This window comes from Sprattus sprattus (genome assembly GCF_963457725.1).
Source record: "Sprattus sprattus genome assembly, chromosome: 5".
Lineage (NCBI taxonomy): Eukaryota > Metazoa > Chordata > Actinopteri > Clupeiformes > Clupeidae > Sprattus > Sprattus sprattus.
The window spans coordinates 11,074,713-11,099,774 of record NC_137924.1 but is presented as its reverse complement, the minus strand read 5'-3'; the positions used below and the strand labels follow the sequence as shown (position 1 = coordinate 11,099,774).

Sequence of the window (25,062 nt, the reverse complement as noted above, 5' to 3'; positions counted from 1 at the left end):
GTTTATTTTAAGGCTGATTTTAACGTTTATCTTTCCGTTTGCTAGGTGTAGCCCACATACCGTCAGATAGGCTATTTACAAAACGGCAGATTGCCCTACTATTTTATACCTGGGCATCTCATAACCTATTTATGATTGAGTTAAAGTCAGTTTAATAATAAATCACAACTCATGTGGTCATTCTACTAATTAGCACTTCTTTTATCAATTGGTGGTTAAGAGTGTATAGATTTGATTTTTGTTATAAAGAAACATTCACCACCTAAATTAATTCAAAGGAAGAGTTGTTAATGGTTGAAAAAGTGTATCACATGTTTCAAAAGGTTTTATCGAAACAAACGCCTCCGTTTCAGTGCTGAAAAACTCGAATATCCACATGGTGGTAGTATGATCCGGAGACCCACCGAGCTCCTGTTTAACGTGAAGTCATAAGGACTTCCAAGCATACACACACAAACATTTCACCAATGCCTCCTCGTTGTGTTTAGTGATACCGTGCGTAAACCATTAAGAAAATACAAAAAATGAATACAAACATTCTGTGTGTACACTATTTTCTATAGGGTCCTCTTTAAATTGGCTTTCTTGACATTCGTCGAGTGAAATATCATTCGTTTTGTCGCAATGGAATATCGAGCCAACAATTGTAGGCTAGGCAGATTTACTTAATGTTTAATGTTGATAAGAACAATTAAATACAAAATGTGTTAACCTGTCGTCTTGTGGTAAGACAGCCTAAACGGACAATAGGGTGTGTTATCTCTATTTCAAGCTGCACTACCCAAAAAGCCTGCGTTGCTGTTGTGTTATATCTTTTCTGATCCTAATACCATCAAAATTGCTGCCATTGATGCGTAGAGGTCATTTAAATAATTCGATGTCGAGCGCGGTAGTGCGGCGCGCCATCGCAGCTCCACCAAGACGAATTGGGTGCGTTTGCTACAGCCAGATGAGACCTGGTGCGTAATATGGTGCACATGCTAGAGCCGTCAAGACTGAGGAACATTGAAAAGGGCTACTGTGGGATGTATTTTGTTTACAATTGTTTGAAACGGTGTCCATTCTTCATTTGAGCCGCATTTGATTTAGGACTTTACTTCACTTAGATATAATGAAGACAATCTCTTGTACTTTTCACATATGGCAGATGTTATGTCATGAATGACCAAACACGCGGTTTTCCTGTGTTCATTTGTATTATACTAATGAATATATTTGTAATCTACTGTATATCTATTAAACTGAATAATTTGATGTATTTTCCAGTCTGGTGGCCAAGGGCTGTGAATTTAAATCAGGCCACTAAATTACATTTTACAGTTCTTGTGGAAAACACTGATGGAAGACCAGTGAACACAAATATCAGTGTGTTAATCGGCTTAAGCATGGATTAACTCCAGTCAGTAAGAAGAGACATTCAGCACCAAAGAAAATTAATCATCTGGCAATTAAACTCGCTTTCAATCTCATTTCCCTTTAGCTCAGTTCTGCCTTTTTCTTCTATTCAGAACCAAACAAGTCAAGGCCCTGTCTGCAGTTGTAGAGGGCAGTGAAATGTTAATGCCATTTTTCTGTTTGTGTCGATCCTGAGTGCCCATTTACGTGAAGTAATGTTAGTCCTGGGTGCAAGTTGCACTGTTATAGAAAGTCCGATTGGATGCAATGGTGATTCTTAGTACAGGCGACATAGGCAATTACCTGGCAGTTACCTGAGCCCATTCCACCCCCGCCCTCCTAGAGACACAGTTCTGATGGAGGGCATGCATGAGAGTCTGTTTTCCTAGGCAAACAGGGCCAGGGCTGCTAGTGAGTCGATGGTAGTGGTTGGGGTAGGGTAGAGCCTTGTTTCAGCTTGGCTTGTGGTGGCTGCCTCTCTGTTTATGTGCATGTTATTGCCTTTCAGAAGACTATAGTTTTTTTTTTGAATATGTGGGGTCTACACCACCCATGTCCTAGTTTTGTCCTTTTATTTTATCAAGTTACTCTATAGCATTTTGAATTGTAAGTCCAATCTCTGTACAATATTCATGACTGTGTCCCATACGAAACACAGTGCACAGTGCTTTAAGCAGTACAGCATGACACAGTTTCGTGCTATGTAACACTATAGACACATGGATTCCTCTATGGTATGTGCGATCATATTTGGGCTCTGGCAGTGCTGCCAAACATCCAAAGAGAACAGCTTACACTGGTTTAGATCTATAGTATGCATAGACACATTGCAATGACTACATAGTATCTTATTAGCTGATGTCTAGACAAAATTTGAGACACAGAGCAACACAATGGCTCAGGGCCGTTTGGATGCTACTTGATCTCATTCTCTCAGTTGCATGCTCCTCTGAAGTTCATGGCCCGTCAAAGTGTTTACATACTTTGGCTCAGACACTGACGGCCAACAACAAAGCAGAGGGATGTCCTCAGTGATCCCACATTGTGTCAAGAGCAGCAGCCTCTTCTCCTTCCCTTTTCTCTTTTTTTGGTGTTATCAAAGCATGCAGAGATGGTGTTACACTTGCCTGCCCACCCAGCAATGAGCCATCGTCTCACAAAAGCGTCTTATTCATTTTTGTTCATCTAACATAGCCTGTGAAAGGCGTTCTGACCCTGGCGCCTGTGGTGCTCAATGGGAAGAGAAGCGGGCTTTGATTCCCACAGATGCTCTTTGCCAAGCGAAGTCGGCTCTCTCCGTGCAGTGTGGGTCTCTTTGGTCCTGCCTGAAATGTCTCACTCGAGCTTCCTGTTGAACATGCTGGGCCCCGGGAAGAGCAGCAGCATTGGGGGCCATGTCTTTTTCCCTGCTGGCGTGGCTTCTCAGGGACTTGGGTATGAGGAGGTAGAAGGCCTGAGGTATGTTGGTCAGGTTGGTGGTTCGGTCACTTCCACAGGAAGTTAGGCGATGAGGAAATGGTGATCTTGTGGTGTCTGGTCAGAATTCAAATGGGCTGAACTATGTAGTACCTGCAGGAGTTGCACTTCTACAGTGAGGAGGAGACTTAAACGTTCTGTGATTAAGGATGATGTATGTTTGTTTTTATTTCAATAGGCAATGTTCTTCATTATTTGTTATAGTCCCTTATTCAGTCCCTAAAAAGAACACAAAGAAAGTCTCCTTTTAGGACTATTCTTTGGCCACACTTGACCTCCTCAATGATCACCAGCTTGCTCCATCTTGCCTTTTTTTTAAATTCTGATATACAGTATGCAACATAATGAGCACACCCCTGTGCAGAATCACTTAAATGTCAAATGATTCAGAAAAGTATCAACTTACAGTAATTGTATTTACTCTCATATCAAATTAAAAACTGGCCTAAAAATACATGCCCCACAGTAGGAACTCGATGCAACAAAAGTCAGTAGACCTTCCATTAAGAGATCCAAATATTTGATCTTTTTTTTAATACTTCATATGTCTATCTTCATTTCTTCTTTTCTTTCACTCTGAATCTTCCTCAGCATGAAGGATAACAGTGAGGCACACATTTCTGGAGAGATGTCCTGCCATTCTTCACAGATTATTTTTTCAGCTGCTCTTTGCTGGAGGGGTTGTGTTGCTTTCCCTTTCTCTTTAAAAAACCCCAAAGTTGTTCTATTGGCTTCAAGTCCGATAACATACTTGGCCAGGTCATAGTTTGCACTTTTTTTCTTCAGTAGAAACTCTTGCGTGATTTTGGCAGTGTGCTTTGGATCCTGCTGGAATATTCCTCTTATGCCAAGCTTCTGTAGACTTGTCATCTTGTCAGCCAGTACTTTGGCACATCCACAGGCATTCATGGCGCCACCAATAAATGTCACGTCCCCAACACCATTTGCACTCCTGCAGCCCCACACCTCTGTGTTTCACTGTTGGGACTCTGCATGCACTGTGGTATCCGGCCAGGTTCACACCAAACATGCCCCCATCTAAGCCGAACATGTTTTCAGCACAAAACTGCAAGATTGAACAAAATTGATTGATAAATTGATAAAGAACAGGAAATGAGGACTGATGAATGCTGGGAGCACATGGGTGTAAAGTGTGTACATACTGTACCAGTATGTACTGTCTTCAACTGGAAAGCACGCTGTGGGAGATCTGTTTGTATGTGTTATAAATGTGTGCAGTAATTAAAGGGGTGTGTAACATTTAAAAACAGACTAATTCTGAGTAGTTCGCTTCATATTTTAAAAAAACGGGCATGGCTTGTTACATCCTCAGATGTATCTGCTTGACGGTGATGGAGAGCAGATGCCGCATACATGACAAATAACACCATGTCAGTCAGCGCTCTAGATGCTGGGAGCTATTGTTTTACATCGAACTTCAAGTTCACCTCTCTGCATCAACATAATTCAAATCAGTCCACCGGTGACTCACAGAAAATGCCATTCAAAACGTACTTGAGGAGCATGCGGCTAAGAAAGACCAAGAACAAGCTCGAGTGCCTCTTTTGTGCTTCACTCACAAGACCGAAAGCTTATCTGTCAGGCTGCAATTAGGGGGTTCTGTGCCATGAGGTTTTTTAGTACGAAGCCTTTCGGAGGACTTTTGAGTGATGGCAGTGAAGCCTCCACCTTGATTGACAGCGTCAGTCGTGTAGTGCTGAGCTCTTCCAGTCGACCGTGCCTCTGCACTAGTTTGCCTCTCCTTTCCTTCAGACGCTTTTATCCCTCTCTTTGTGTGGGCCACAAAAGGGGGGAATTAGTATGACAATGAATATACAGCTAATCTCTACTAAAACGCACTCATTACAACAATGTGTAGAATTTAACGTCAGTTAATTGTGCCTCTCTAATTTCTACTCTTGGCCTTGTTATGCCTTCAGAAGTGGTTGACAACAAGTTGTTTTTTGCTCGCTCTGTCTCTCCTCGCCTGCATAATAAAAGATGAACAAATAAAAGAATAATAATAGGTTGGCAAACTTTCCTATGCAGACACTGTACCCCTTCTTGTGGAAAGTGTTCCATGTTTTACAGTTCTTGGGGGAGCATTCCTTTCTTGTTTCATTCTCTGTCTCTTTCCTTTTTTAATCCTTTTGAAAATATTCTCTGCCAATCTGCATATGGAGGGCAATTATGACAGGCCTCAGTGTGATATTGACTGCCATGGAAAAGCTTTCAAAATGGTGTGCGCTATCTAAATCCTTACACAGAGAGTGCATCAAATCAGACATTTTGTGGAAAATATAAGAGATGTTAGTTTTTCAATTTGTTAAAAAATGGTTTCAGATATGGAATTTGGGAATTAAATGCAACGATGGCTATTAATTCTTCTTCCAGTTTGTCCTTTTAAATGAATCTTTCACCAGCATGACCTTTAGTAAATGAGCCTGCTGTCTGACAGAGCAGAGGTAAAGGAGGCATCAGGGAGTGTGGGAATACAGAGAGAGGGGAGGGAGAGAGGGAGGGAGAGAGAGAGAGAGAGAAGGGGGAGAGGGATACTATGAGGTCAATTTGGGGCAGAAAAAAAGGAACTGAGTCGGAATGCGCGAGAGATGGAATAACGATTACAACAGTAATAAAATATAATCCAAGGATGAGATGTATATCAAACATACGCAACAGAGACCTGACCCTGCCCTTTAAGGATGCCCTGCGCCGCATCGGTGTCGGTGCTCAGATAGCTGAACCTCTGAAGCGTGAGCAGTCACCTTGCAGCAGAGCTGAAATAATGCCAGGTGTAAAGGTACATAAAGCACTGAATGAGATCGGGGGGAGAAGCAATTGACCTTGCCTGGCTGCTGGTGGTGGGGTGGGTGGGGTGGGTGGGGGAGGAGGATGAGGGCTGTGCAGACGAAGGGCTTTTTTATTTGTTTGGGATGCAGGGAGCAGCCAAAAGTCTAGGCTGGAGAACAGGGTCCAGCCAGTCATTCAACACCAGATGGTTGGAGGTTTTTGAAATCAAATACCGACTGAAAAGGACAGTTACACTGATGTTGCAACTGGCACAATGATCTAACAGTGATCAGGACTGGAGGTGGAGCCTTTATAGCTACCCTTTTTCAGCATGCAATGTTTCCTTGCAAATTTGTATTGTAGTGATTCATATAGCCTAGTGCTCTAGCTTGATATTGCTTGACTGCTATTCCTTACTGGACACAGTGAAGAGGGAAAAGAAACATTATGGGGGAGAGTGACCAGGAACAAATGAGAACTCTGAGTGAGGGAGAAAATGACAAAATATCTTCACTGGCCCAATGTCAACGTTTGCTGCATTTCCCCTTCTGTGGCCATTTACCTGGGACAGCGGTGCTTAATCACAGCTCTTACCCGTGCCATGGATAAAGTGGAGAACTCTCTCCGTCTCTCTTTCACTCGCTCTCACACACATTTCTCTCTCTCTCTCTCTTTTTCTCTCTCTCTCCCTTTCTCTCCTTCTCCCTCGCTCTCACACACACATGCACAAACACACACAGGTGAGAAAAGAGAGAAGGAGAAAGTCTGCATCCATATCTGCATGTGAAGCATCTGTTGTGAGTGATTGACTTCCTGGGAGTGCAGGCGATGATGTGAGCACGCTGAGATGCCTGCTGTTTGTCTACCACCCCCCTTCTGTCCTACCGCCGTGCACCTGCACAGAAACATTACACCCCTTTGGCAAGGTGAGGGGGATGCTGATGCAAGATTGTTTGTAGCGTCAAGTGAAAGGGGGAGAAAGTGCTGGGGGGTGGGGGGGGGGGGTGGTGGGGTGCAAAGGAGAAGGGAAAGGAGAGTAAGACTGAGGGGAGTGGTGGGGGGGGGGGGGCATATCTAATTTTAGCAAACATTTTGTCCCCCCCCCCCCCCCCCCCCCCCCCACTCCCCTCCCTTCATTTTCTCCCAAGCAGGGACAGAAGTGAAAGGGACAGCGGTGAGTCTCCCATGAGCTCGCCGCTAAAGTAGCCACTATCACAGGGGCTGGACAGCCCAATTAATCAGGCCCAGCCCTGGGGAGCCGTGCTGCCTGTGACAGGGACGCTTTATCCTGGCCGGCCACAGGACACACACTCTCTGACACGGCTCCTGTGCTCCTCCTCCTCCCTCGTACGCAGCCCAGCTCCTTCTCTTTTAAGAGCTACTGCGCCACGAGACAGATGCCCTCTGCTCTTTCCCCATCTCTCTATTCACACATTGGTCTCTCTTTTTTTCTCTCTCTATCCTCTCTCTCTCACACACATGCAGACATACCAAGGCATGCATAGACCAGTCAGACATTCACAATATCCATCTTGTCACAATATCCATCTAGAAGTCATCTCTTGCAATTGAATCTTTCCCAGTAAAGTTTGTTTTCCTGACTGTCTCTCACTCTAACCGAGTCCATCCGTCTGTGAATACCCTCAGCATGGCTGGGGAAAGACCACTCAGTCTGTGGACATTCATCTGTTGGCTGTTCTGTCTGGCAGCTCATGGCAGAGTCTTTTAACTGGCACCCTCGTTCTGATGGATTTGGCACGGACAAGCCTCCTGTCCCCAGGCCAGGGGCAGAGATGTGGACACAATGTGAGAGTGAAGAGCAGTCAAGGAAGCGCTGAAGGAACAGACAGTGGGAGAGGAGGTTGATTGGGCGCTTGACTCTACTGGCCTCGTATTTTCTTCCACACTGCATCTCGGCCAGAAGTCGAGGCCCTGGAGAGTATTCGAGATGGAGGTCGGTGTGAGAGTGGTTGCAGAGAGGTCCTGCCGACTGGAAGCCTTGCAAGTGCATGCTCAGAGCGCTTTGGTGGAGAGAAAAAAAACCATCCTGATTGCTTTTATTCTCATTTTTTTTGTCTGTCACCTAGCAGGTGCAGTGTGCTGTTGCCTTCCGCTCAACTTCACATGAAAAACAGTCCTTCCTGACCTTCCCTGCTGTCAGTGTTCGTACAGTCAACCTGCAGTTGCCCAAATATGACCCTACCCACACACCCTACCCCTTCATGTTCTTGCTCCAGGGCCAGGGCTTTGGTGACACTGAATGTACCGTGGCAGCCCTGTGTTTTGTTTCAGCGGCCCCCTTCAATGACTAAAGCATGTACTTCCCTCTGGGGGTGCAGCCCTTAGTCTGTATGGGAGCACATCACTAGGAGAGCCTCCAAGAGAACGACCAAAAGCAACAGTGTCTCTTTGTTTCATGGTCCTTTTTAAAGCACTGGAGGTCCAAAGCCAGATGATTTTATAGAGATGGTATTTTGTGGACTCTTGTGCGTTTCCCTTTGAAGCAGGGCTGCCAGAGAAAGTGGGCTATTATTTTTAACATCTCCATCTGCTAGGCAGTAGGACAAAGGTTTGGGTCCAGCTGAGGGAGGGTAAATTATTCTTTTTTTGTCCGTGACTTTGCTCTTCCATCGCCCATCTGCAGAGTGACAAGCCAACAAGATGGAGTCAGTGAGATTAATAAAACAGTCATGTCAAGCACTTGCTTGTTTGGAAAAATCATCATCATGCACAGCTGTAAATGCAGATAGCACAGATCAGCTTGTGATGGCCGGCAGCGCTGTTTTCCATACCCAATCTCATCTGAGTCCCCAAAGGAATTCTGTGCCTTACTCCGATAAGAGAAACTGAAAGTTCGACAAGTCTAGTAATGTAATGACAGCATTCTCACACGGGTGCATTCTGGCTGTAACTAAAATACATAGCGTAGTAGTCGCATGGATCAAATGGATGCTCTCGCTATCTCTATGTCTGTCTGTCTGCCCGTCTCGCTCTCCCTCTCTACCTCTGTGGCCCTTGTTACGCTCATCCTCACACATCCAGCTGGCCTGTATCTTCACCTTTCTCTCTCCACCTGAAGATTGGGCCAAATTTGGGCAACAGAGTGGGGCTCTAATAAGCTCTGGGTCTCGTGTCAGCTGAGTGCACCACCACTCCTCTGCTTTCATGGCCAGCTCCACTCGCCGGACCCCATTTCCACTATGAATTAGTGTCTGGCTTTGCGGCAAGAAGCTCTTTCTCCCTCTCTTTTTCTCTATCTCTCTCTCACTTCTTCTTCTTCTTCTTCTTCTTCTTCTTCCTCTTCCACAAAGTATTTTCTGTACTTTGTCCAACAGCCATCCGACTTTACCACACCAGTGTAGCTGCCAGTCCAGCTCACCTCATTAGCTTTCAATAAGTCCGTCTCCTCGGTCGCAGGTTTGGATTCTTTTAATTAGTGTGTGGCCTGACGAGAGGCTGGGTGCTAAAGGAGGCTAACCCAGCTGCCACATCCCATCAGCCTAATGGCTCCTCACACCGCACGCCCTCGGGGGAGCTGGCAGGTTGAGCTGCTCTGCCCACCAGCGCTGGAACATAGGCGAGGCCCGCTGCGCTCCGGGTCTGTGTGTGGAGGCCTATGTGTGAATCGTGCAAATAGGAGTGAAACTAAAGCAGGCAGGAAAGACACTTAGCATATTTTGACTGTTAGGGGCCAAAATACGTACTTGTGTCTGCGGTGAGCTGGTTAATGGTCATAATTATTTGAGAGGGTGCTGTGCCACAGGATAACCCAGTAGTAGTTACCAGTGTCTCAGAAACATAAGGAGTGAGAGTCCTCACAACTGGGCTTTGTTTATTTGATGAATATATAACGAATATAACGAATATAACGAATGGCTTGAGTTTTATTGTCTCCTTTGTGTTATCATTCCATCACTGGTATGATCTCAAAATAACGACTGGACAAATGCATCAGAGTGGTTAATGTGAAGAACTTTTGAAGCCAGATACTGTGGGCACGTGTTTTGCTTTCTGATGACTATATCCAAAGATTACGGCGATACATGTTGCCAGCGCAAGAGGAGAGTCCAGAGCCCTGTCAATGAATAGGGCTTAAGGATGTTAAATTACTTAAATGATCCAAATATGCCTCTATTCAGGAGAGTACTGTGCTTTAAAGATATGATCACCGTTTTCACTTGGTTGTGTGCCTGCCTCATGATGCTGATCTTATCACATCATGAACTTATCAGTGCCCGCCAATTGTTGTGTCAAAGGAGTCAATTAGGAGGAGGAGGAGGAGGAGGAGGAGGAGGAGGAGGAGGATGAGGAAGAGGAGGTTAAGGGAAGTAAAGTAGTTTAGTTGCATTCTCACTACAGTGTTCATAGAACCTCCCCTTAGCGGTCTCTGGGTTCAGAGTGTGAAATGCTCGTATGAATTTAGGGTAAAAATAAAAAGGCGTAGCGCCAACTCCATGGAGAGCACTTCCCTTTATTTCTCCTCTAAGCATACATTTAAGTGGGTAGAGGTCCAGTGTGTCTCACCTCAGCCGTAATGAGGCTACCTGGGCAACCTGCCTGAGAGACCTGATGGGGGTAAACGGCTGATGGCGCAGGCTTGAGCTCCCCTCCACCATACCATGTACCACATTAAAAATGTATTCATTATTTTTGTCTGTGCAGATTGACTGAAGTAAATGGATTCACGAAGAAAAAAAAGAGTTACTGCTGTAATTAACACATTTATGCCAAACGTTTCTTACATGGAATGGATGAACGAGCTGTCCAGTACACCTCATCTTCAAATTTAAATCAGTCTTTGAGTGAATTCCAAAGTTCAGTACATTTCCTCTTTTGTAGTCTTGCTGGCGCTAGAAGTTCTTTGTAGCCATCTGTCATGAGGTTAAGCTCTTGCCCCAAAGTGGGGGGTGATGTAACCCAGGAGGGGAAGAGCCAATCAGAGCTATGTGTGTTATGCAGCAGAGGCCAGTTTTACAGCCTCACAGCTATCCGCAACTGCCTAGGTGAGCATTTTTCAGTCCTTTACTCTGGGGCCAGCAGTGTGGACAACAAAACATGCAAGCACACACACACACACACACACACACACACACACACACACACAGGGTGTGGTTGACCTACTATATCTCACTTTAATTTCTATCCCTCCACGACTACTATCTTAAAGGACATCGTTGAATATGGGTGGTGAAGAACAATTTCATTCATATGTAAAGAGCTGCCGAACTATGATGTATTGGCCCCACTCTATTGTAATTTTTTCACCAACATTTTGGTTGATATACTGTATGCTGTTGACAAAATAAAAAACAAATAACTTAGATGTAGATCAAGGGTGAGGTGCTGGTTAGGGTTACAGTAAGGTCTGTGTTGTGTGTGTGTGAGGTTATAAGGTTAGGTATTTGCTGGCAGTTAGTGCAGTTAGAAGACAGGGCTAGTTATTTGACAGTGTGCGGAGAGCTTATAGAATCTGTATTAAGTAACTAAGCTGCATGAATACAGTATAGATACTTTAAGTGTTCCACTTTTTTCCACACAAGCACGTACGGCTCTGGGTCCCATAAGCAGTGGCACCTCTGGAGTGCTGCATCACCAGCGGAGGAGTGTGTGGAGAAGGAGAGGCTGATCATCTCGCTCCCCTGCCACCATCTGCCCCCGCTTTCCTCTAATCAAATTAATTAGGACAACAAACCTGACAAAAGTGCTTGTTAGGCCCACACTCCAAATTGCCCAGAGCAACAGAGGGGGACAGAGATGGACGGGCGCGGTAGAGAAGGCTTTCCCTCAGCAGGAAGACGGCCCTCAAATAAGGCTCTCAAAAGTAATCATCCTCTGCTGAATCCCTTGAAGCACTTTGCGAGGCCTCTGCTGTCGATCTCCCCAAATAGACATTAACAATGGGCAGAATTCCCTTCCTATTCACTGGTACTCCAGTGCCCCCCCCCCTCCCCCCCTTATATTTTGCTCCCAGCGTGCACCTGTTATGGCCCACACAGCTATAGGGTGAAAGGGCAGGGGGGAGGGGATTTCAGCATGGGCTGCACATTGCTATGTTTACGGTCCATTTCTCTTGACAGACAGCTTGTCAGATTTTCTTTGCGTAGCTACGCTTGCTAATAGGTGCAATGCTAATGAGAGTATGAATGAATAAGTAAGAGGCCATTTTATTTGTCAAGGGCTGCAGGTGAGTCAAGAGGTTCACCGCTGCGCTCATGGAAAACCCTAACAATGGCCAGCTGCAAATTGGCAGAGTTATTTTTTTTTTGCTCCGTGCACCCACCCCCACCCCTCCACCCGCCGACACAGTGTCTCGCCCCCCCGCCCCACTGTCTTCTCTCCCCCCCTCCCCTCGTGGAGAGGGGATGTCACTGGGGCTCACACTGTCTGTCAAACTGGCATTTCTGACAGAGATACGGACTAAAAGGCCATGCTTCGATTGGCATGGGATCTCTCAACTGTACAATGTCAGGCACTTGCATTCCTCCCTTCTATGTGGAGCTATAATAATTCTCACCATATTTATCATTCTCTCTTCACCGTGTTATTGTCCTCACCCTGAAGCCTGAGGTTTTTTATTGTCGTATAGCTCAGTGTTTCTCTGTTTTTTCTCTAAAAAATAAACAGCCAAGTTAAAAATAGATTCCCCTTCTTTAATATTTTATATTATGCAATACGGTGATAATTTGAATGTAGATTCCCACTTCCCTCTCCTGCTGAAACTCGCCTCTGACTTTAGTTTCATCATTAGACTCCATCAAACTGAATGTCTCACTTTCAGCACTACTCCACACATAGCCCTAAGGCCATCTGAAACACTTGATTAGAGGCTATTAGTTTTGATCCTAGAGACAGCCTGAAGCCATGTCCGACTGCTATACAGCATGCAAAAATAGCTTGGCTTTGATCATGTTTTCAACCCTTTCTTTTAAAATGTAAGCATCTCCCGTGCTGTTCTATGTACATCGTAATTTCATTTAGTATGGGATTTCCTGATCTAGGGCCATTTAATGAGGTATACAGCGATGCATCAGCCAGTGCTCGTGCTGCCCTTTTAGTCGTTTCTGCTGAATGTGATCTATTTATTGATCAGATGATGGGAAAGGAAGTCCTACAGTTTAATCGCAAATAAAGCAGTCTCAGCTGTTGAAATATCTACTCGATTGACACAACACAAAAACACATGTTATATTATATATTACTTATTATATTACAAAACTGAACAGTAGTTTTCAGTACCACTACCATGTTGTTGGTATGGTGCTGTTCTGTTGTGTCTGGTATTGTGGAGCCAGGGCACCATGTGTTGGCTTATGTAATGAGGACGCAGGTGAGCAGCCGGGCCCGTGACATGTGCAGGGCTGGAGGGAGAGTCTCCTGTGTGCTCTCACCTCTCCTCTCCGTGGAAACATTAGGCAGAGGGCAGAGACACGTGCTGGCTTCCATCCTGTTGGTTGAGGTGCAAATGGCGCCTGCTGGGGCACCTTCACTGTCTGTGATGGTAGTGTGTGTTACCTGTTACACACACATGCACACAGTCACACAACCAGCTTTCTACACAAACACACACACACACAGACACAATCAATTCGGAATCGAAGCCTCAGTTCTTGAGGCTACTTTGGGAGCTGTCAGCGTGTACACTTTGAATTATTCAAAATCACCCACTTTTCATTTTCTCTACATGTCCTGCCATATGACCGTTCTTTTATCGCACGGATGAATTTATACTGGGACAGCCGTATTTGGGACAACATGCTCCCCAGGCTATGCAATGACAGCCCCGTGGCGGAGACTTGAGAGCGCCCCAAACAGCTCGATGGCTCCTCGATGCGTCTGAGGGCGGCCTGGGCAGCGTTCTCCTCGGGGCGGAGGCGGAGACAGGCAGCTGCACTAGCGCGGGCCGCGGAGCGCTGGGACCCAGCGGAGGCCAACATGTGCATACTTTATCACTCGCAGACTCTTTCTTGCCATCTATCCATCCCTTCTTCTCTCCTTTATGTGTGTGTGTGTGTGTCTGTGTGTGTGTAAGAGACAGAGAGAGTGATGCAATCTGGGGCAAAACTAAAGGATGCTGCCTGCACGAGGCCTCATCTTCAGAGTGTGGCCTGAAGACTGCTAGAACCCTAGGGGACAAAACAATCCACTCTATAAGAATAATAATAATAATAATGAGTCTCATACGGAACATCACATGCCTGTGTGTGTGTGTGTGTGTGTGTGTGTGTGTGTGTGTGTGTGTGTGTGTGTGTGTGTGTGTGTGTGTGTGTGTGTGTGTGTGTGTGTGTGTGTGTGTGTGACGTGTGTGTGACGTGTGTGTGTGTGTGTGTTTGAGTGTGCCTCACACTGGCATCTGGGCCAAATGGCATGGGGAAAGATATGTTTAATGTGCATATCCATATCAGTGCGCTGATGTTTGGCTTTGCCTGTACAGTGTTGTGATTTCGTGTGGTCGGGGGAATTGAGCATCTGTGCTTAGCCGCGCGGTATGATTTATTGTGACTGTGCATCTGTCCATTACACACACAGAAACGATCTTTTTCTCTGTGTGTTTAACGTGTTGACATGTGAACATGGACGGCGAGCGTGCTATGGTTCGTTTGGAATCCGCCCTCTAACCATATCAGGCAGCGATCACACAGAGGAGGGAGGAGTGAGTTGGGGAAAGAGGTTGATTGTGGTTCTTCTTTATCTATTAGAGAGCGAGGCAAAATGTTCAACTTTGAAAGTCGGCTCCTAATTAGTGGAATTAGCCTCAGATCAAAGAAGACAATTAAGGGCGGGTGTTGGCAGAGGGGCGGGTAGGACCGGGGCCTCATTTGCATCACAACGTGGCTGCCACGGTCTGCACGACAGCGAACAACTCATTACGGCAGAGCCCCGGCAATGTGCTGGATGAGATTGGTCAGATTGTTTGTCAGAGGCACCCGCTGTAAGTTGAGAACCCACCACACACACACACGCACACACACACACACACACGCACACACACACACACACACACACACTCTCTCACACACACACGAAGGAGTACACACCCTTTCCACAATGTTTATCCCCACATAGGAAAACAAAACCTCTTCATCACTTTCAATTTAATTAGTGTGGGAGTTCATTTGTCTGTGTTTTTCTTGTGGGCTGGACAGCAGGCTCAAGCTGTAGTGTATAGCCTCACAGGTATGACTCAGGCAGAAACGTAAAGGGATAAGCTTGTTTGTTTCAGTCAGTTCATATCATCTAGATGAATCGTCCTCACAATAAATCCTTCTAGTAGCATACATTGATCTAATCATTGTGCTTCCCAAAGGCACGTGCACACAGGGCAGCTCCTCAGGTGGCCCTCATGAGGTTCATATCATTGGAGGCCCACTGGTGGGAACAGGGAAACGCTGCTGTCTGCTTCCTTAAGTGGAACTCGTGTTTATCGTGTTTATCGTGTCTCCTTCCCCTCGGTGCACCATGAGAAAGTTGTCTGTCACTCAGCTTGTCTTTATTGTCAGTGATAAATGGGGAATCATATGTGTTAAGGAAAGGCTCCCCACAAACACAATTACACACACACACATACACACACACATACAAACACACACACAGACATACGTACATACAAACACAATTTTTCTTTGCTGTCAATCAGGCTGCTGACTGCGTGCGTTGCTGTGTGCTGCGGGCTCAGGCGTTTGATAAATGGCAGGTCCGTACCCGGGCTGACCTCTGGATTCTGTTCCTTTTGTGCTCAGGAGGCTCCCTGCTCTCTGCTTTAAGTGGAGGCTGCCACAGAGGCCCCCTCAGAGCAGAGGGCTTCAAAGCCACTGGCTCCCGGACACCAGCCACCAGCAGTTTTTCAAGGGTCAGAACAATTACATTCCTCTGGGTTTGAGAGGCCAGCGCTATAACAACGAGCACTGCAGCCTAGTGCAGGTCACAAAAGCACTGCCTCAGCTAGGGCTACTCTCAGTGCAGCAGGTACGTGCTGAATGAACGGAAGTGATAAAAAGGCTATAGGTCTACAATGGGAAAATAAATCAGGATTTGAGGCTGGGTTGTATGCCTTTTGAGTTGAATCTCAATTCCATTTTATTTTATTTATATAGTCCAATAACAATTGAAAATTGTCTCTAGGTGCTTTTCAGATCCAAGAGCCTGAACCTCCTAGAGCAAGCACTAAGGCGACTTGAGCAAGGAAACACTCTCTTTTAACAGGAAGACACCTTTCAGAACCTCAGCTCAGAGGGGGGACCTACCGGTATATACAGAATGAATTGTGGATACAAATGGAGAGAGCCAGCATTAAAAGTATTGGTTGAAGTCGGTACAGTGTCCTTATGTAAGGTTACTATTATAAGGATACACAGAGCAATTAAGTTGAAAACTATGTCAATGACGGCATTTGTTTATATCATGGGTAAATGGGCTGGCATACAGTATGTATTATAAGCAGAGTAGAATTTGTGCATAATAGTTTGTGGAAGAAGGCAGCTTTGAGTAGAACCTGTCTGCAGGTAGATCTGGTGGAAAGACTGTGGCAGCATCCCACAGTGGCAATAGACTAGAGTAGGTGGGGAGGGGGGGGAAGATCCCCTCGGGAGTACGAACGCAGGGTGATTTTTGGAAATGCATATTACTCATGTTTGAGAAGTGTGGAACAGTATTTGTATCCACTGATGACACACCGGTACGCACATTCATTGGTGGCAGAGGCAGAGGCATTCTCTGACTGCTCTCTTCTTCTCCTCTCTCCCTTCTCTTGTTGTTGTCGTCGCCATCATCGTCTCCGCCTGGGGTTCTCACACCTGTGGTGTGTGTCCTTCCCTCTCCCGACAACATGCCACGTTTTATTTTCCCATCTTCAGGTGGCGAGAGGCCGCCTTCTGTGTCTTCGCCCGGTGCTTTAATTGTCCATCATCGCGTCGCCCGCAGGTTGGGCGAGGCCGCTTGATTGACGCGGCGGCTAATCACAGTAATGGCCGGCACGGAGCGGGCCCAGCCAGCTGTCTCAGGATGGGGAGCATGCAGAGAGGGGATCCCCTGAGGAGACTCTGCGCCTGCTTAGGGAAGAGTGATGAGCACAGCGCTAGAGGGGAGGCCTGTGTCACCCACTACAGTGTGTTTGTGAGGGAAACAAGTGTTGTAGCTGGTAAACGCCAGAACTGCAGGTCAGAAAGGGAGCACGCACTCACACACAGGTCAGTTGATTAACTGTCTGGCTGTTGAGATTCATGGATACGGAGGAACTGTGTGCCATTTCTTCTCTCAAAGGTCGTTTGATTTTCTTTTGTCAAAGGCCCTTTGATTTTCTTTTCTCAAAGGTCATTTGATGGGGGAATCCAAAGAAAGGCAATGCCAAATCAGTTGTTGATAACTCAAGGCAATGGATCTATTGAATACTGTCAACACATATTGTTTGGGGTTTTTCTCTTGTTGCACGTGAACTAAGAGCGAGGCGTATTGGTTGAAACCTGTACTCAAGGCTCTCTTGTTCTCGTCTTTGTCTGATATGTCCCTTGGGCCCGAAATGGTTTGGTGAAAATTAAAATACAGATCAGATAGTGAGTGCAGTTTTAGTAGGCTATTATTTTGCTGTCAATCAGTCTCACTTTGGTTGATTTGCTCTTAGGGCTTTCATTTGGTTCTTGTTTATTTCCGTTCATTTCCTCAGTCTTTAACTCTAATGTGTATTTCCTGTCATTTCCCCTTTGTGTTAAATGCCTTGTGGTGTTGGCTCTACTCGTAGAGTTTATCGTCCTCACTGTGAATAAATAGCACTGCTGTAACAGATTGTTGAACAGTGGCGTTATCTTGAAAGGGCCAGATGTAGCTGCACAGACACTGGGATGGTGTTGAGCAGTTGGTGGTATGGTACCTACAAAGGGCTTTAGTAGCTGCTACAGCTAATCTTCAGTTTTTCACCAGGATGCAGCTTGATCATGTCCTTTAAAATACAGTTGCTCTCTTAATGCCTGTTTCTGTCATGTAGCTAATATTAAGAGACACTGTTTTTGCTGTCTTACTGTTGCCAACAGCAATGTACTCTTACTTGTAATGACTTAATGATTGGAGCTTCTGAGAGTAGTTTACACATGCACTCACACACACACAGACACAGACACACACACACACACACACAAACAGAAACTCACATTTGACCACATTTTTGCTTAATTTACATAAACCACATAATTGCAATGTTTCAAGTCTTTCTTGAAGTACATACACATTTGTCAGACATTTTTAGCAATCTTTGCAGAATTTCATAAATGGCCAAATCCCAGGTATTGTTAATGCAGTAATGTGTGTTTGTGAAAATGGTTTTCGCTGAGCCTGTTTAGGCGGCTGCTCTGTTGAAAACACATTTAAAGGGAAAAAGCCCTGCCTCAGCGACTCTTTTACAGGGATGCTGTCATGCTACGGTGGCTCAGGTTTACTCCCTGGGTCATAATCCATATCTCTTGACTGTCATTTAATTAAACAGCGGCGGAGACTTCTCCATTGTCTCGGACCCCACGCCCAAGCTGGCAGAAAGGCTGTGGCGGTGATTCAGCAGGCCATCAATCTCCTGTGCCCACAGAAAAAAAAAGCGCCCCCTCCCCCCCTCATCCATTCCTGGAAGATGAATGGATTAATGGAGTTTCATTATGTTGTAGTGTCACCGCCTCCCCCGCCCCCCCCCCTCGCCCCCCCCTCCCACACATGCAGATGGAGCTCTGGTCACCCATGGCTGTCTGCAGAGGCGGTGGCCAGCCCCTCCTGAATGCTACTAACCTTATTTAGAAGGGTCCTGCCATGCAGATGCATGGGATCCATGTGTTTGAGAGGAATATTAAGTCAAATGTCAACCCCAGCCATTTTAGGTGAGAGGGACAGAGAAATGCTAGAAAAAACGTCAGAAAAGCAAAAGGTAGCTAAATGTTCTGCCTCATTTATCCTCTCTCTAGTGTTCTGTTTTTCATTCCATCAATGCACAATGCAGTTTAATTCACTGCTTCAGTCTACCATACAGGTGCCACTCGGACTCTCAGCAACTTTTCTCTTCCCGCTCCAGTAGTAATTAGCCCCAGCCACATAGATGGATTTGTCAAATCGGCTGTGCACTGTTTGCCAGCTGGAGCAGATGCTCACATTAACTTCAGAGGCCAAATTTTAAACTGGTTTCATAGAGGAGGAGAGAGAGAGAGGGAAGGGAGGAGAGGGATGAGGGAAGGGGGGGAGAGGGATGAGGGAGAGAGGAAAAGAGATGAACAGACCTAGGAGTCAGGGAAAATGAGAAGCTTCCTGTGTGAAGGTGCTCACACTGCTGAAAGAAAGGGCTGGTGGTGGTGGGAGGAGGAGGGGGGGGGGGGGGGGGGGGCTGGGGTTAGAGTGAGATGGAGAGGGATACATAGATGAAATAGCAAATTCATAGTTTTAGCCAATTATGCTCGGAAGCCACTGATAATTATCTCTCTGGGGACCTGGATGAATAGTCATGCATCTCATTTCCATAAGAAGGAGGAGAGATTCTCTTCTTCCCCTTGGCCCGTGTGACAGATAGAACTCGCTCCACTATGATCTGATCGCCAGCTCACGGAGAGGATTTGGTTGACCGTCAACCTGGTGAAGTCCTCTTAAGGGCTTTGAAGAGGTTCTATCCTGTAAATGAAACACCCCTGTGATCTCATGCTGCTTGCTTTTCGTGTGTGTTGCAAGAGGAACGAGTCTGACAGCAGATATCTTTATATATGAAACTGTTAACACTTTGGGAGAAGATAAAAAAAAAAAAAATCTTTTCCCAAAGACAGCTGTTTGCCGATGGAAATTTATGATAATCCTCTGTTCTCTCTATCTTTCTTGGTTATTCCGGTGCAGAGCATCACTTCCAGATCCACTGATATATATTTCAGTATTGCACAGAGAGAATCATCTTACATTGTAACTCAGGGACTTCAGCTACAGTCAAAGATATCACTTAAGTGGATTTAGAGGGGAAAGTGTTACGTTTGTCAGAGGTGTTTAAGGAGATCATTGGAAGAAGTTTGGGGAGTCTCTTTTTTTTTATTACTATTTTTTTACTCAGCCAAACTCATAAAACATGTCTTCCTCCCTTGTGTTCAGTTTTCCATCAGGCAAGAGATAGAGAAAGAAAAAGAGAGAGAGAGAAAGAGAGAGAGAGAGAGAGAGAGAGAGAGAGAGAGAGACGTAACAAACAGAAATGTATAACTGCAGGTTATATGTTTTCCTTCTCCTTTTTATTTTTCAGCTGCCGCCTTTGATGGCAAAGTCAGGATAAAGTGTTTCGTTGGCTTCCTCTCTTATTACAGAAGGTTTAATTTAATTAGCAGCCACGGCGCTGCTGCTGCTGCTATCGGCTCCCCTGCTTCTGCAAGGAAGGTTCTGGTGCTCGGAGGGAAAGAAAAAAGGGTGATGGGGGAAAAAAGTGTCTCTGGGTCTCCGAGGAGGAAGTGTCCTTTTAATCAGCCTTCTATTCCCGCTCCATTAACATCTCTGAAAACTCAGACACAGAGCAGAGTAGCGCACTCTGTCTCACACACATACGACACACACTCGCAGTGCCAGCAGCCGGGCAACCTTGCTCCCTCTGAGTGGGCACCGCCATCCCCCTAGTTCCCCTAGGACTGTGTGTGTGTGTGTGTGTACTCTGCACAGCAGCCATACATTACATGTCGCCCTCTAGTATTGTCAAACACGTGTGTGCTAGGTGCCCTGCCCTCCTGTTTCTCCCTCAATAACACAAATCAGCCAGAGAGATTGAGAGCAGAACACGCTCATTAGGGATTTACTTTGAATGCCTGGAAGTGCTGGAGGGGCTGGTGGCAGGGACGTGCACAGGAGTGGGCTAAGGTTGCTCGGGCAACTGCCCGTTTGCCCTCCTCGACTGAAGTTGCCCCTCCGAAGAAAATATATATATTTGCGATCAGGGGACGGGGGCGTGGCAGCAACAGTTAGTGAGAGTTTCAAATTATATTGGCAAAATTTGCGATCAGATGACGGGGGCTTGGCAACTGAGCAACTGCCCTTAAAAATGCCTGTGTACGTCCCTGCTCATTAGGGATTTACTTTGAGTGCTGGAGGTGCTGGTGGCGCTCATGATCATTCGTTCGGGGTTGTATTTTTACGGTCAAGGCTGTGAGTGAGAAGCAGCTCCTCTCCTCCTCCCACCTGTCACGCCTGCGTGGCCCGTGGCCTCGAATGGTGGGGAGCCAGAGTCCGGGGAAACGGAGGCAGCCTCATTCTGTCAGTGTGCGCGGACAGTGATTAGAATGTATGTGGTCACAACAGTCACTCATGGCCCCTCAAAGTAGGACACAGTGACACTTGTGAGAGATCATTTTTAAGAGCCAAACTTGCTCTCTTGCGTGGGTTTTTTCTTTTTGGCCAACTGGAGTGGGCGGTGGCAGTGTTTCTATTCTAATCTAATTTCAGACCATTCAGCAGAGAGGTCTGCACTGCCCTCCCCCTACCCTGCCTTCTTTTAGCCTCTCGCTTGTCTATGTTTGAAGTATGCTGCTTTTGTCTGCTTTAAAGGAGTGCCAGTGCATTAGTGGGGTTGTAATCCCCATGAATCGGAGGAGAACAGCAGAATGGGCACACATTATTGGACAGGAGTAAGCCAGTTCTATTCTTTCTCAAGGGGGAAAAAAATGCCTGTACACTGAGTTGAAACACTTCCATTTCTGTAGCGCTCATCGTGTTTAATAGAGTCCCAAAGGCTTTGTTTCTCCCACCAAGGCTATGGTGCTTTCATCAGGAGCCTGGTTATGGAGTGTGTTATTATAAATCTCCACCTGAAGACATTAACTGCCATATTGCTGAATGCCTCTGGGCCCCTCGGGCTCCAGTGTCTCCCCACACACCCTCCCTCCTGGTAGGCGTCCCTTGTGGAGGTATTGTTCATTCCATTTTGTCAAGCTTCACTGGTGGATCAAGACGGCCCCATCTCGCCACCCCCAGAATCGACCCCGAGAAGAGCCTTGGGACTGTGGGAAGGTTCTGGAAGTCTGGGGCCCCTCTAGCTCCGATATTTCACACACAGAGGTGCGGGGTGCCAGACAACAGTGCTATTGATGCCACCCCACTCGACAAGGCCAGAAAAAGAGGGTAATGGGCCTTGCTCTAATCCATTAGTGTGAGGACGGAAGGACAGTGGTGAAGAGCAGGGTGGCAGGCTGTGGATAGGGCCCTTTCCCAGCCTCTACTCTCGGGCCCCATTTGTGCAAGCCATTAAAAAGAGAGTCGACAGTCAAAGCTGCGTCAGGACAAAGCCCACACAAAGCAACAGATTTCCCAACACAACCCCTTCAGCACGTCCGAAAAAGAGTCTTTCAGGGGCAAAAGAGTGCAGTATGGTGCTCTTAAAATATAGCATTGTAGCATTGTTTTTTTTTCTTGTCTGTTTTTTTCAGTTTGAAGGGCCAAACTGCATTGATCTTTTTCCCTTCTTCAGGCTTTGTCATTGCATTCAAGTCACTGATGTTATCACAGTGGAATAAAAGCAGAGGATTGTTTATGAGTCAACCATAAAGGAAACAGTTTTTAATCGTTCATCAGATCTCCAAACTCATTTTTATTACCGCTCACAAAAGGCCTCTTTGTTCTCATATGAAAGCCCTGCAGATCTAACAGGTCTTTGAGAGGCTTCATTTTTCTGATATCTCTCTGGTCTCTTGGGTGTAATTTTCAATTGAGTATGGCAAGGTTCATCACAAGATTGTTTGAGGATGGCTCTGTACTGTGGAATCTGATGTCCCTTACCATAGAAGCTGCTGAAGAGTACAGCTGGGTTATTACTGAGGGCTTATGAGTTGATGAGGTTGTGTTCTGCCCTGACTGAGTGCTTGCCATGGCACACACAGAACAGAGCAGGCCCCCACCCCTGCAAGCAGCTGTTTGCACTACACTGTGAATCATAACATGTGGGATGCACGACTCATTAGAGTGTCCCTCTTAAACAACAACAGGTCCAAGTCTGCCCTGCAAAGAGGCATCATTTGACCAACTGTGGATAATATTCCGTAAAGGGTAGGCACTTTTGCCATTATCATTGTTGCGAGTGCTGGCATTTGTACTGCATCGTGCAGTGGATGAAAAAGTGTGAATTTAGCGCGTCTTGCCAGTGATTCAGAGTGTTTTGAGCTTTTGTTAGATTAATGATTACCACTGGTCGCATGGCTTTTATTGATCCCACTGTTCACAGGAGGATCAGGCCCAGATTTCAGAGGGAAATGGTGATGACGGTAAAGTAAAAGTAAAAGTAAAGTTGGATGACCGTATTTGAGGGGAGAAACTAATATCATTTCAGAAGCCAGTGGAGAGATACCATGCTGGGCAGAAGCAGACTGCTGAGGCCCTGAATGTCTCATTCTCAGTCCCTTTTTTCTGGAGCAGATGCCTCCTGTGGTCCAGCTGCCTTCACACACCCACACCAGCATTCTCCTCCAGCCCAGGCCCCTCGCCATGGCAGTGTGCTGGAATGCCACAGTCCTCTGTTTACTCAGCAGCCTCTCTTATCCCCCATCATCTCTCCTTCCACATGCCTGTCAGAGTGAGGGAGAGAGAGAGAGAGGGAGAGAGAGAGAGAGAGAGAGAGAGAGAGAGAGAGAGGGAGAGGGAGAGGGAGAGGGAGAGGGAGAGGGAGAGGGAGAGGGAGAGGGAGAGGGAGATAGAGAGACAGAGAGAAGAGGAAGGTGAGGGGCATATAAATGAGGGTGAGTGTAAGGATATGTGTATGTATAGATCCAACTGAGTGAAGCGAAATCGAATTACATTTTTTGTGTGTGGGAGAGAGATAATGTTAAACCAGGCACAAGAGCTATTCTTCCTTGTCTCTGTGCTGTGTATTGAGGTATGCTCCGAACAAAACAGGAAGATCAGCCAGAGTTTGTGGGCGTTTTGCGGTACAAGAACAGATTCATTTATAATATTTACCTGCTCCAGCGACTTGTGGATAACAAAACCCACGGATTCAATGCAAACACACTAAAGGCAGATTAGTGTTTTCCAAGCCATTGGAGAGACAATTAATTCAGCATCCTCACTGACTCAGATGACTGTCTCCTACAAATGATTTCCTTTTTCTCACCCCAAGTTCATAACTCTTTACTTCTTTCCTTCAGCTCTGAGCTGCTGGCAGTGCCCACGCCCTCACGGCACATATTAATATTTGCTCTCAGCGTCTGCCACGGCGCTCGTACATATTACCCACCATCACAGCAGGAATGTGATGCCATGGTTTGGGATGGGAATCTCCAGTGATGAACTGATGGTCACAGACAGTCAGATGCGCGGTGTCCATCAGCGTGCCGGTGCTGGAGGCATGTTGGCCCTCTCCTTTCTCTGGCGGGGGGTTAATGTTTAGCTGCTCCCTATCTGCGCTGTGTGCTGATAAGCATTGGGGTCAGGGCAGCTCTGCATGCTGCAGGGCCTGTGTAGGTGCACACGCTGTTAATCAATATCGTAATTGCGGCTAAATCTTGGTTTTTATCTCCACCATGCACACACTCTCACAAGTACACAAACACATACAAACACAAACTTCTTTCTCTCATACACCCCCCCACACACACACCCACCCACAGAGAGAGAGTGAAGTTATCAGGCCAAGTAATAAAGACTATCAAAACATTAGTATTGACAGGAGGCACAGGAGGAGATAATTGGCTTGGACTTTCCCTCTCTCTGCTCCCACTCTGCCCTCGCCAGCAGCAGCCAGCAGCCTACCTGTGTGCCCTCTTTTGTCTCCATAATTTGTTTGATTTTCATTTTTTCGCCCGCAGCTCAGAATGAGGTTTCTTAAAGAGCATACAATCAATGCAGCTGCTTATGGAGAAGCAGTGCCAGAATCAGGTGTGCAAATGACAGAGTGGTTCTTTGTTCAGAGCCACAATCCCCGTGGCATAATTTACTGCATTCCCACCTGCAATGTGTTCACTCGGCCTGGTAATGGATTACTATAGGCTTCTCTTTATACACATTTATTTTGCCTTCTTTTCGCTTGCTCGACATGACAGCGAATTTGGCCGGGGTGTATTGATCGGCTCTAACTCTCCCACTCTCACTTCCTCACCCTCTCCTGCTGTAATGGAGTTAACGTCCCGGAGAGGAAGACCGGGTCAAGGTTCACCTTGCTTCAGTTGCTCTTCCTGTTTAGTTTCACAATAGATTTTGCTGGTTCGATATATATGTACATACCTTGCAGCCAAGCAGAAAATATGACGAGTTTGCAATTCATGTTTATGTATTGTCTGGTGACAATCTCTGTCATCTGCAGAGAGTGTTATTGTTTTGTTCTTCAAAACAACAATATGAGAGATCAGTATTGTGAGGAATTATAACGCAGGCATTACAGTGAAATACCTGTACTGAGACTAAAACGCTAAAACGCAAACTTATATAACTTAAAATTCTGTG

At 46.1% G+C, this 25,062-nt stretch overlaps 1 protein-coding gene across 2 annotated transcripts in view; it reads left to right on the top strand.

Annotated features, from left to right (window-relative positions):
* The window catches only part of erbb4b (erb-b2 receptor tyrosine kinase 4b), a gene marked incomplete at both ends in the record, with an annotated part of 230,294 nt that overhangs the window by 929 nt on the left and 204,303 nt on the right, over window positions 1-25,062 (top strand). The gene's annotated exons all lie outside the window — the stretch shown is intronic.